Here is a 9,645-nt window from a genome sequence, read left to right on the forward strand (position 1 = left end):
TCAAGATGTTAATACCCATCTGGACATCTGCTGTTTGAATGCTCTCCCATGTGTCATTGTGGCTAGTAGATTCTGCTTCAGTGGCAAAATCTTCTCCCTGGCCCCTGGACATGCCTAGTTTAAAGCTTTCCTCAACAAGTCACCGACTTTCATGGTGAAGAGCTTCTTCCCTCTGCTTGTGAGATGAGTATGGTCCCTTGTGTGTAGGCTGCTGTAATTAAACTGCATACCAAGGCTGAGGTATCCAAAGCCCATGAGGTGACACCCTCCTTTAAGCCTTTGGTTGACCTCCTTGATATACTCCTCCCTCCGATGGCTATGGCCCCTGACTGGGAGGATCATGGAGAAGACAACTTACATTCCTAGGTCCTTGAGCTTTGCCCCCATGGTCCTGTAGTCTCTCATGATCCTCCCAGGGCTACTTCTTGCTGTGTTGTTGATGCCTACATGGACAAGGAGCATGAGGTAGTGGTCAGTAGGGTGGACCAGTTGAGAAGTACTTGCTGTAACATCACAAATCTTGACTCCTGGAAGGCAGCAGACCTCTGAACAAAGGGGTTTGGCTGACAGTTAGCTCCCTCTGTGCCCTGCAGCGGAGAGTCTCCCACAATTATCACTCTATGTTGTTTCCTTTCTGGGATTGGTTGATCTTACACAGATGCATTGTCCATCAATGGTGAGAGAGATTCATAACTGTTGTGCAGTGTTATTGGTGGGACAACTGATGCACATCGTAGCTTCAGTCATGATGTGACCAGTTTCCATCCACTATTGGCTAGAATGTATAAAGGGAAAGCTCTGCTAAAACAATGATAACAGTCCTTAACATGGTGAGAAACAAAATTAAAGATTCTGGATGAACTGCTATGTTCAAAGCTGCTACATGGTACAGTACCACAAACAGAACTGAAGACACTCCCCTGATGCCAAACGTTTAAAAGAATCCATCCAGTTCCTGGTGAAGACAAGTACCTCTTTCCATGACAAGACTGGCCAGCACATTTCCTCTGAGGTGGTCTTTAGCCACTTGGCAGATTCTTTAATAAAAAATGTGTCTTTTAATTGTTCAGGCCCACTCATCAGCTTGGTCTTTGTGGTGTTCTTCTCCAGGTGCAGGGCCCGGCGGGAAGCATCAATCTCTCCCTCATGTTTCCTGATAGTATGCAGACTGTCCACTTCCTCTTGTAGCTCCCTCACTCTGTTCTCCAGAGCCTCCACCAGGGAGCACATCCCACAAGTAGGAGTGCCTGTGCCCCCGATTCCAGTATCCAGCTGATATGCCATGCAGCCTGGAGTCAGGGCTCCATCTGTGTGGATGCGTCTGGGTGGAAACCTCTGAAGCACTGAGGAGAGAGGCACAAGGGAGAAGGGGCATGCAGCCCAGGAAGCCTAGGGGTATGGTGCATACCCATCACCATAATGCAAGATGACCTTGGTCGCGTGGCTGCCTTGGTGTTTATATGAGTATGAGACCAGGTGGGTGTTATTGCTCTCACATGGTCCTCACCAGCTGCTGCTGCTGTGGTTAGGCAGGCAGGCTCAAGCAGTTGCCTGTAGGGGTATCCTCTAGCTTCCCAGATTCCTGAGTGGCCAGGAGATTCCCAGGTCCCTCCCTGTAGAGGGGGAGGGTTGAGCCCTTGTCCCCTTTACCTGGTGTACAGCATTGGAGAGCTGGAGGACTTATCTCAGTGTGGGGGGGGGGGCGGCTTCAGTTACCTGGGGTGTGCTGTGCCACGTGTGAGGCAGCCAGGGGTGTGTGTGTGGGGGGGTAGGTGTGCATGTGTGTGGGGGGCTGCATGCATGCTAGGTCCCAAGAGCCAGCAGGCATGGGATAAGTATGGGAGAGTGGTGTGGGCTGTCCTGGGTGTAAACAGTCAGGGCGTGGCCCCATGCAGAGTGTTGTGGGGGCAGCCATGGGCCAGATACAATCAACTGGCAGGCCAGATGCCTGTGAGTTGTATTTTGCCAACCCCTGGTATATGGCAACAGGCCAGCTGTGTGGGATCTTGGCTCAGAAGCACATGTTGACATTTAAATTTCCCCTGCCTCCATGATGCTTCACTGCATTCTCTTGTATCCAGATCTACCATATTCATGATTTTGCCTTTTTCACAGAAACCATGAAAAAGTGGTTTCCATGAACCCTGCAAAAATGGCAATCACCATGATTTCTGTGTGGATTTGCCAGAACCCATCCCCCAATAAAATGCTGGCTCCCCAATAAAATGGGAGCCAGCAGTCCTTAGGGCCACTGTAGCCCAGCCAGTGTGGTGGTGGGGGGGGAGCCCCCAGCATGAAGAGGATCAGCAAAGATGGTGGTTGTTACCCCACTCAGAGAGCTGCTCTAATTAAAGCATCACAGTATCTCATGTATCAGTGTCCCTACACTTCAAAATGGTGGTGAGGGCACTTGAACTAAAGCTCATCAAACAAACTTTAGTTCAAGCACCCCATCACCATTTTGAAGTGTGGAGATGCTGATACATGAGATGTGGGAGGCTGCTGGAGCATGGTAATTACCATGCTCCAGCAGAGTGCAACACACTGTAATTATAGCATGTCAGAGCAGCCTCAACACTTGTGTACAGGCACCCATAATGGCCAAAACTGATTTAAAATAAACCTGGATGGAAGCTGTATCAGACTTAACTGATTTAGATTAAATTGGTTTATTGAAATTTTGCCCCAGATCCTCTCCAGATTCAAATTAACTCTCAGTGTGGGTAAGCTAGCATTGGCCCAAGCTGTCCAGCCCAGCTGAATAGGGAGGTGTGCTTTAGCATCCCCTGGCTTCTGGCCTGACTATCTGCAAGCTTATGACTGCATTTCTGGAATCAAAAGTGAATGTCTGTTCACTTGCTTATTGGTTCAATCTACGCAGCTTAAACTAACCTGTGAAAATTGAATCAATTCAGGCTCAGTCTTTTTGACTGTCTATATTTAGTCTTGGATTGCACCCAAACAGGTAGAATACAACATTACCAAAGTCAATAGGTGTATTGTCATGGAATTCTATGGATGTAAACTCTGGGCTCAATACAGCAGGAAAAAAACACAAGGGATAACTGGAGAAAGAAATGTTGTAGGATGAGAATTTTTTGTCTCAAAGGGAAATGCTGGGTCTCCCTTTCTGGTTGGCCTGCAGCAGCAGATATGCTCTTGGGTACAGCACATCCAGTGCACACATAACTACGAGCTCATAGAATTGGCTTCCAAATCTGCAGTTGTTTTAAAAAAACCCAGCAGCTTTCACTTCTAGCTTGGTTGTAGTTTTAAAGTGAGAATCATTCTCTGTTTAAAAGTTACCTCATTTTATCTCTGAAGATACTCTTCGTCCTTATTCAGGCAGAACGTTGTTCCTCTCATTCTGCCATCAGCGGCAGAACCGTTGGCAGTTTCCTGTAAACAACCAATGCTACAGCAGAAAGTGCAAGACAGTGCTTGTTGCCAGAGATTGTGATCTCTAGTAGAGGCTCTGACAGCAACTCTGCTAGGGGAAGCCTCAACTAGCCCAAATGCATTCAGCCAGTATGCAGAGGTCCCAGACTATTTATGAAGGGTTCCCTAGAAAATGAATGTTACATTATGTGGCAAGGAAGAGAAACTGTAGGTTATGATCTTCAGGTCTGCCAGAGAAGAACTTTTCCATAAGAGAAAGGATGCACTTGACTTTAACTAGCAAAAAGTGTTTTTTGTTTTCTATCCTCAAGCCTCTCTGATGCACATCAACAGAGAGAAAACATGACTCTTTAGTGCTAACAGTATTAAATACCAGCAGGTATGGCAGCAGCTATTCAGGCAGACGCTTAGGAGGGACAGCAATGAAAACCAGAGAGAAAACAAGTTGGAAATAAAGAGGAAAGAGAGATCCTGAATCTGCTTAGCAGCTCATTTACCAACCAGGAAATGGTAGTGCCAGTTGTGTAGAAAGGCTTATGAATTACACTGGTCAGAGAGGCTGCATGAGTGGGTTGAGACACTTTTCTTCAGAATCCTGAGGAAAAAGAAACCAGGAATAGGATGATAGTGGGCAAAAGAATAGGGTTCAAGTGAGGTGTATTTTAGAAGAGGTTGAGAGCAGCACAGGGAAGATTTTGCTTAATTTACTGTTTTAGGATGACTCCACTGCAGTGACTGCAGCTCAGGTAAAGATAACTGACAGTGTTAAACTAGCTGGCTGGGCACTGCTAGCCATGCAGCTGTAGCAGCATGGAGCTCAGAGCAGGCAAACGGCCCAATCGTTTACCCAGGTGGGCTGTGCAGCGCTGTGCAGTCTATTCAGAGACTGGCAATTTTTCAGCACATGGGGCATGAAGATAGAAGGGATTAGTCTGACCACTGAAGAGCTGGAGGGGGTGTGGGGAAGGGGGAGAAGTGGTGACTTACCTAACAGGGTTTTCCTTGCATGGGAGCTACCTGCTACTCCTGTCACAGCATGGGTTCAAGTGGCTGCCATGGAGACAAACTGGCTGCCTATACATGTGCTCAGGGGTGGATGGTGGCCGAGGTGTTTTAATTAGAAGGACTCCCAGACAGCCACTCTAATTAAAGTGGCTCACTGCCATGTGTATTAAGCCCCTGCACATTTCAAAATGGCTGTGGGATGTTTTATTTAAAGCTTATTCAATGAGGTTTAGATGAAGCAACCCTGCAGCCATTTTGAAACACGTGGTAGCTCAATACAAGTGACAGTGAGGCCACGCTGAAGCATGGAGCAGTTTCAATTAATCAAGTCAGCTCTGACATGCTCTAATTAGAACATGAACAACCACATCTATAGACACCCAGCGCGCACCCGCTGGGGCCCCTCTAGGTGCCCCATACTCCCCCCACCCTGTCTGGGTACAGGGCTGTGCTTCCCATGGCATCAGGAGGACTCTTACTGCAGGGCACCTTCCCCTTCAGCCTTCAGGGCCAGATTGACTGCTTTGGCTCTGGCCCTGACTTATATGACACCAGAGCCATGCCCCCTTCCAGTCAGGTGATTCTATAGGCAATTTGCAGGTATCTTCTGATGAGCTTTGCTTACTGGCCTTCAGGGTAGTCTATAGCAACAGACCTAGCAGTTGTCTTGCCTTGCTTCCCACCCAAGACTCAGTCTTACACTACTGCCAGGAATCTGCTAGAACTGCAATAGGCTTCTTGCATGTTATGCAAGTTACTCTATTATTGTACTATAGCTGTGCAACTGGCATAGCATTAGGCACTTCCCATTTATGGGTTCTAGCTTCCTATTCCTTTACAGGTGGCCTCACTCTTGACTGCCTGTGTGCAGTTTGCCTTTATTTTCCTCTCTGTAAGTAACAGGAGCCATAGGCTTTCTATTACACACCCCTTCTAAGTCAGTGTCTAGGGCTGGTGCCCCATTCAGCCCACCTATATAATGCGTATAGCTACCAGAGCTGGAGTCACAGCAATAACTACAGTATAGATATGCCTCTAAACTGCTAACCCACTTAAAGCCATGGGTCAAAGTTTCCAAATCTGGATGCATAAAGTTAGGCTTCTAAATATGTATTTATGTTCCTGTTTATAAATAGCTTCATTCCCAGATGTGCTGAGTATGCACAAACCCTATTCAAATCACAGGGAGCTTTAAAGTAATTAAAAAGCAGACCTGAAGAAGGATGAACGGCATTCAAAAGCTTGCCTAAGTCTATCCCAACCACACAGTTGGTCCAATAAAAAGATCATTCACAAAAATTTTTGCCCTTAGAAAACAGGATGATTCACCAGTCATAAGGATTCGTTAAGCTGCCCAATGTCATTCCTTACAGCTTCTTTCCCTTCAGGCTGTTCAGAAATCAGTAGTGTCAACAAACATAACTCATTTTACATTGCCAAAGAGAAATTTCCCAGGCCTTTAATGACTAAAGTCTAATCTATACTACCAAATTTGCTGGCGTAATTACTTGGCCAAGGGTGTTAAAAGAACACACTTCTGTCTGAGGTAGCTAAGCCCATGATCCCTGGAGTGGACACAGCTGTGCAGTTAGAGGAGTGCTTCTGTTGTTTTAGCTGATGTTATCTGAGGAGAAAGTATACCTATGTTGTCAGAAAAACCCTTTCTGTCAGCATGTGCTGTGCCTACACTAGGGTATTATGCCAATGCAGCTATGCCAGTATAGCTATTCTGGCAGTGTAGGCAAATCCAGGCATTACCTTCCTTTTATTTTGCTTCTGTTTCTCAACCAACCATTTTTGCAGAGATTTTATGCTTGCTAGGAAAGATGATTGCCTGTAGCCATCAACCCATTACCTTCCCCTAGACAGTAGTTATTTCCATATTAGTTAATGACATGGCCTAGTCCCAGCACCTAGTGATAGGGTTTTAGAAGAAAAAGAAGTCAAGTAGCAGGATTGATAGGGATCATCAAATAAGCAGCTGCCTCACATTGGACCTGATCCTAGTTGTACTTAAGTTAGTGGAGTTTTGCCACTTGTCCTCATTTGTCTGGGAAAATACATTATATTCAGAAATGTGTTAACTAAAAAAATAGTAAGAAAAGTTTGCCTTTAAGTCGAATTAAAAATGATGTTAGCTAGTCACAATTAACTCCAAGAGTTCCAGGGTAGTGCATTTTCTTAGCAGAGACAAGACCAAAGACATCATTCATTTTGTTTAGGTTTCTGTAATAGCTATTTGGCATTAATGTAAGTAAGATGGTTAAAACCACATATACTCTGAAGGTGCTAAGTCAATAACCTCAGGTCATTCTCACAATGGAAAACAGTATCTGCTTGAAACAGTAAAATACTATATGTTTTAATATCTGGTAACAATTAATTAGCTGTTTTGAGTCTAATAAGGTTGCTACTAAACCCACTAGCCTAGTGTCTTTTATGCCACATTGTGTGCCACAGGTTGTTAAAAAAAACCTGCCCCTGGAAATTTACAGAACTTTGTTAAATTTCTTGCAACTTTTGTTCCATTTCTGTGAAACTTTGTGGATTTTAAAAAAAACACATTCATGAGAAGGTGCATGAAAACACTACAATTGTTTAGTAAATTATTTCTATAATTACTTCATTGTATGAAATCAAGTTTCACTTTGTTTCACCTATTCCAAATCTTATTTTAAACCTTTCCCAGAAACTTCCTTTCTTTCCCAAGAGACCTTCTAGTTTCCACAGTTTTGTCCATTCCCTGCTTCCTCAGAGATCTTCCAGTTTTCCTCAGAAGTTCTTTCTTTACCTCCTGCCCAAAGTCCTCCACTGAAAACCCCAACCCTTATTTTTTTGGCAGAATGTTAATTTATCTTCAGTTTTAAAACTTCTGTCTATATTTCTGTACAACAACCTCACATATCAATCCACCAGAGTGACTGACTGGATTTCAAGGCTCCTTTCTGTAAACACTTAGAGAGGACATTTAAAAAAGAACTCTGTAACAGTCATCTTATGGGCTAGGGACAGACATTACACATAAACCAGTTTAAGTGATCAGAAACTGGTTTAAACCTGTAGCAGAACAGATGTTCAGTGCATATAAACCAGTCTGAAAATGGCTGAAACCAGTTTATGTAAACCTGATTGAATGTCATATCAGACTTAACTGATTTGGCTCAAACCAGTTTATGCAAACTGTCCCAGACCCCTTGCTGGTTAAAGATAAACCAGACTCCCCCAGCATCCAGGCATGCTCTCTGGGCTGGGCAGATCTATATGCTCCACAGCAGAGCTCTTTCCCTCTGCTCCCTAGGCAGAGCTCCGGCAGAGACTGCACATACAGCGGGGTGTCTCTGGTTTCCCCCTGCTCTACCCCCACCCCCTTACTGCTTGCTGCTGAAGCAGAGATCCCCCCCCACCTCCATCCCATCTCCCACAGCACACACCCCAGCCCCATGGACCCTAGGCATGTGGTATGTTAGCAAATGCCGAGAGGTGTCTGTGTGTGTCTCCAATTTTATTGGGACAGGCAGACAGAATAGTGACCACTTAGGGCTTTTTGGAGCTAATCAACAGGCTAGCTGGTAAGGTGTTTAAAAAGAGTTTGAACTAATGGAGAGAGGTTATTGTTTTGCTGATGAGGTGATAAACCCTGTCATCAGCTCCCTGTTGGCTTGGTTGCCTTTCAGGTTGATGCAGACAGTATAAAGAAGCAGGAAGAGGTAGATTGAAAAGCTCCATATCAACAACAGATGCATGCACCACACATACACCCTTGCATTAGAGTGCTAGCCCAGGGCTGGGGTCTGGCAACACTCCCACCCCTTGAGCAGCCAGCAGGGAAGAGCCTGGGACGTGCAGACAGGGTGGGGGCTTACATTCCTCCCTCATCAGAGGTTCTGCTGGGGTCTGGCCATGCCCCCCACAGCTCAGCACTCTGGAAGAGAAGGGAGGGCTACTCAAGTGCCCCCAGACTTCTAGCCTGAGCTACTACAGGCATGTGCCTGAATTTCCTCAGTCCAGAGAGAATGTTCGTCTGGCTATAAACCAGTTCAGCCTCGCCAGGTTACACTAACCTGCAAAGATTGAATCAATTCAGGCTCAGGCTTTTTGAATGTCTGTCTCTAGATATGGAATTTTCTCATGAACTCCTTTTTGTTGTTTTATCACAAGAAAGTGTGGTAAATGGCTCTTTACCATTAATAAAAACTTACAAGATACTATCTACTACATTTAGTTTTAACTTAGATGGTCATTTTTCTCAGACTACCCACAATAATACTTAATGCCTTTCTCTTGACACTTCACTCTAACACTTGCAGACATGTAAACAGAAAGAAAGAGACAGTGCAGTTTTCTTTTTGCTCAATGAGCTGGACAAAAGATACACAGTGTAGCCACCAGGCCTCGAACAGTTGCTCTTGGGCAGCTCTCACTCAAGTGATTGGTGTCAAGCGCCTCACAGGTTCATGTTCCTGCCTGAGCTGATGTCTTCCGCCCAAGTCTTCAACCAACCCTGTGCTCATCTGCCACAACTTGTCGGACCTCAGTGTTTGGGGTTGTCCTTCGGGTGCACTCGTTGGCCTGGGGTTCACCTGGCGCTTACTCACGGGGCTCCACCACCCCTACACCCTGGTGTCACACCTCCTGTGGAGCGATGTCCGACTAGCAGCCTCCTCCTTCTGTGGGGGGGGGGCACCCACGACTGGAGCCTTGTATTCCTAGGCCCGCCTGGCCGTCACCCTTCCCTCTGGGGAAAACCTAAGGACAGGACCACCTCTGGAACTCTGTCCCGGCCTCCCCACTCGGGGACCCACTTCCCTTCCTATATCCCTGTAGCCTGGGAAAACAACTCAAAAGAAAAATGCCTCAACAAAATCACTGGGCATCTGGCTTCCCCTCTACTTCTCCCGGGTTTCTAAGGGGAATGGGATGCCTTTTCCCTCAGTGTCTGCTCTCCTGCCTACTCAGTGACCCATCTAGGTCCGACAGTGATATCCGCCCCGACAGCAACCCCTCCGGGGTTTTCCTGGGGTCCTCTTCTCCCTGGTAAGACTTCCTCAGTGCCCTGTCATCCCCACACTCCCACCTGCGGTTCGCTTCGTCTCCCTGGGTCGCTCCGGCAAAGTCCTCGGACAACGTTCCAGACATCCCCTCACTGTCCCATGCAAGATGTCGTTGAGGTGCTCCTCCTTGTCCTGCCTGCACTCGTTCCAGCTGGCTCTGACCCCTGGGTCCTGTGGGTAGCAATGTCTC

This window comes from Crocodylus siamensis, chromosome 3 (genome assembly GCF_052110815.1).
Source record: "Crocodylus siamensis isolate JL-2025a chromosome 3, ASM5211081v1, whole genome shotgun sequence".
Classification (NCBI taxonomy): Eukaryota; Metazoa; Chordata; order Crocodylia; family Crocodylidae; genus Crocodylus; species Crocodylus siamensis.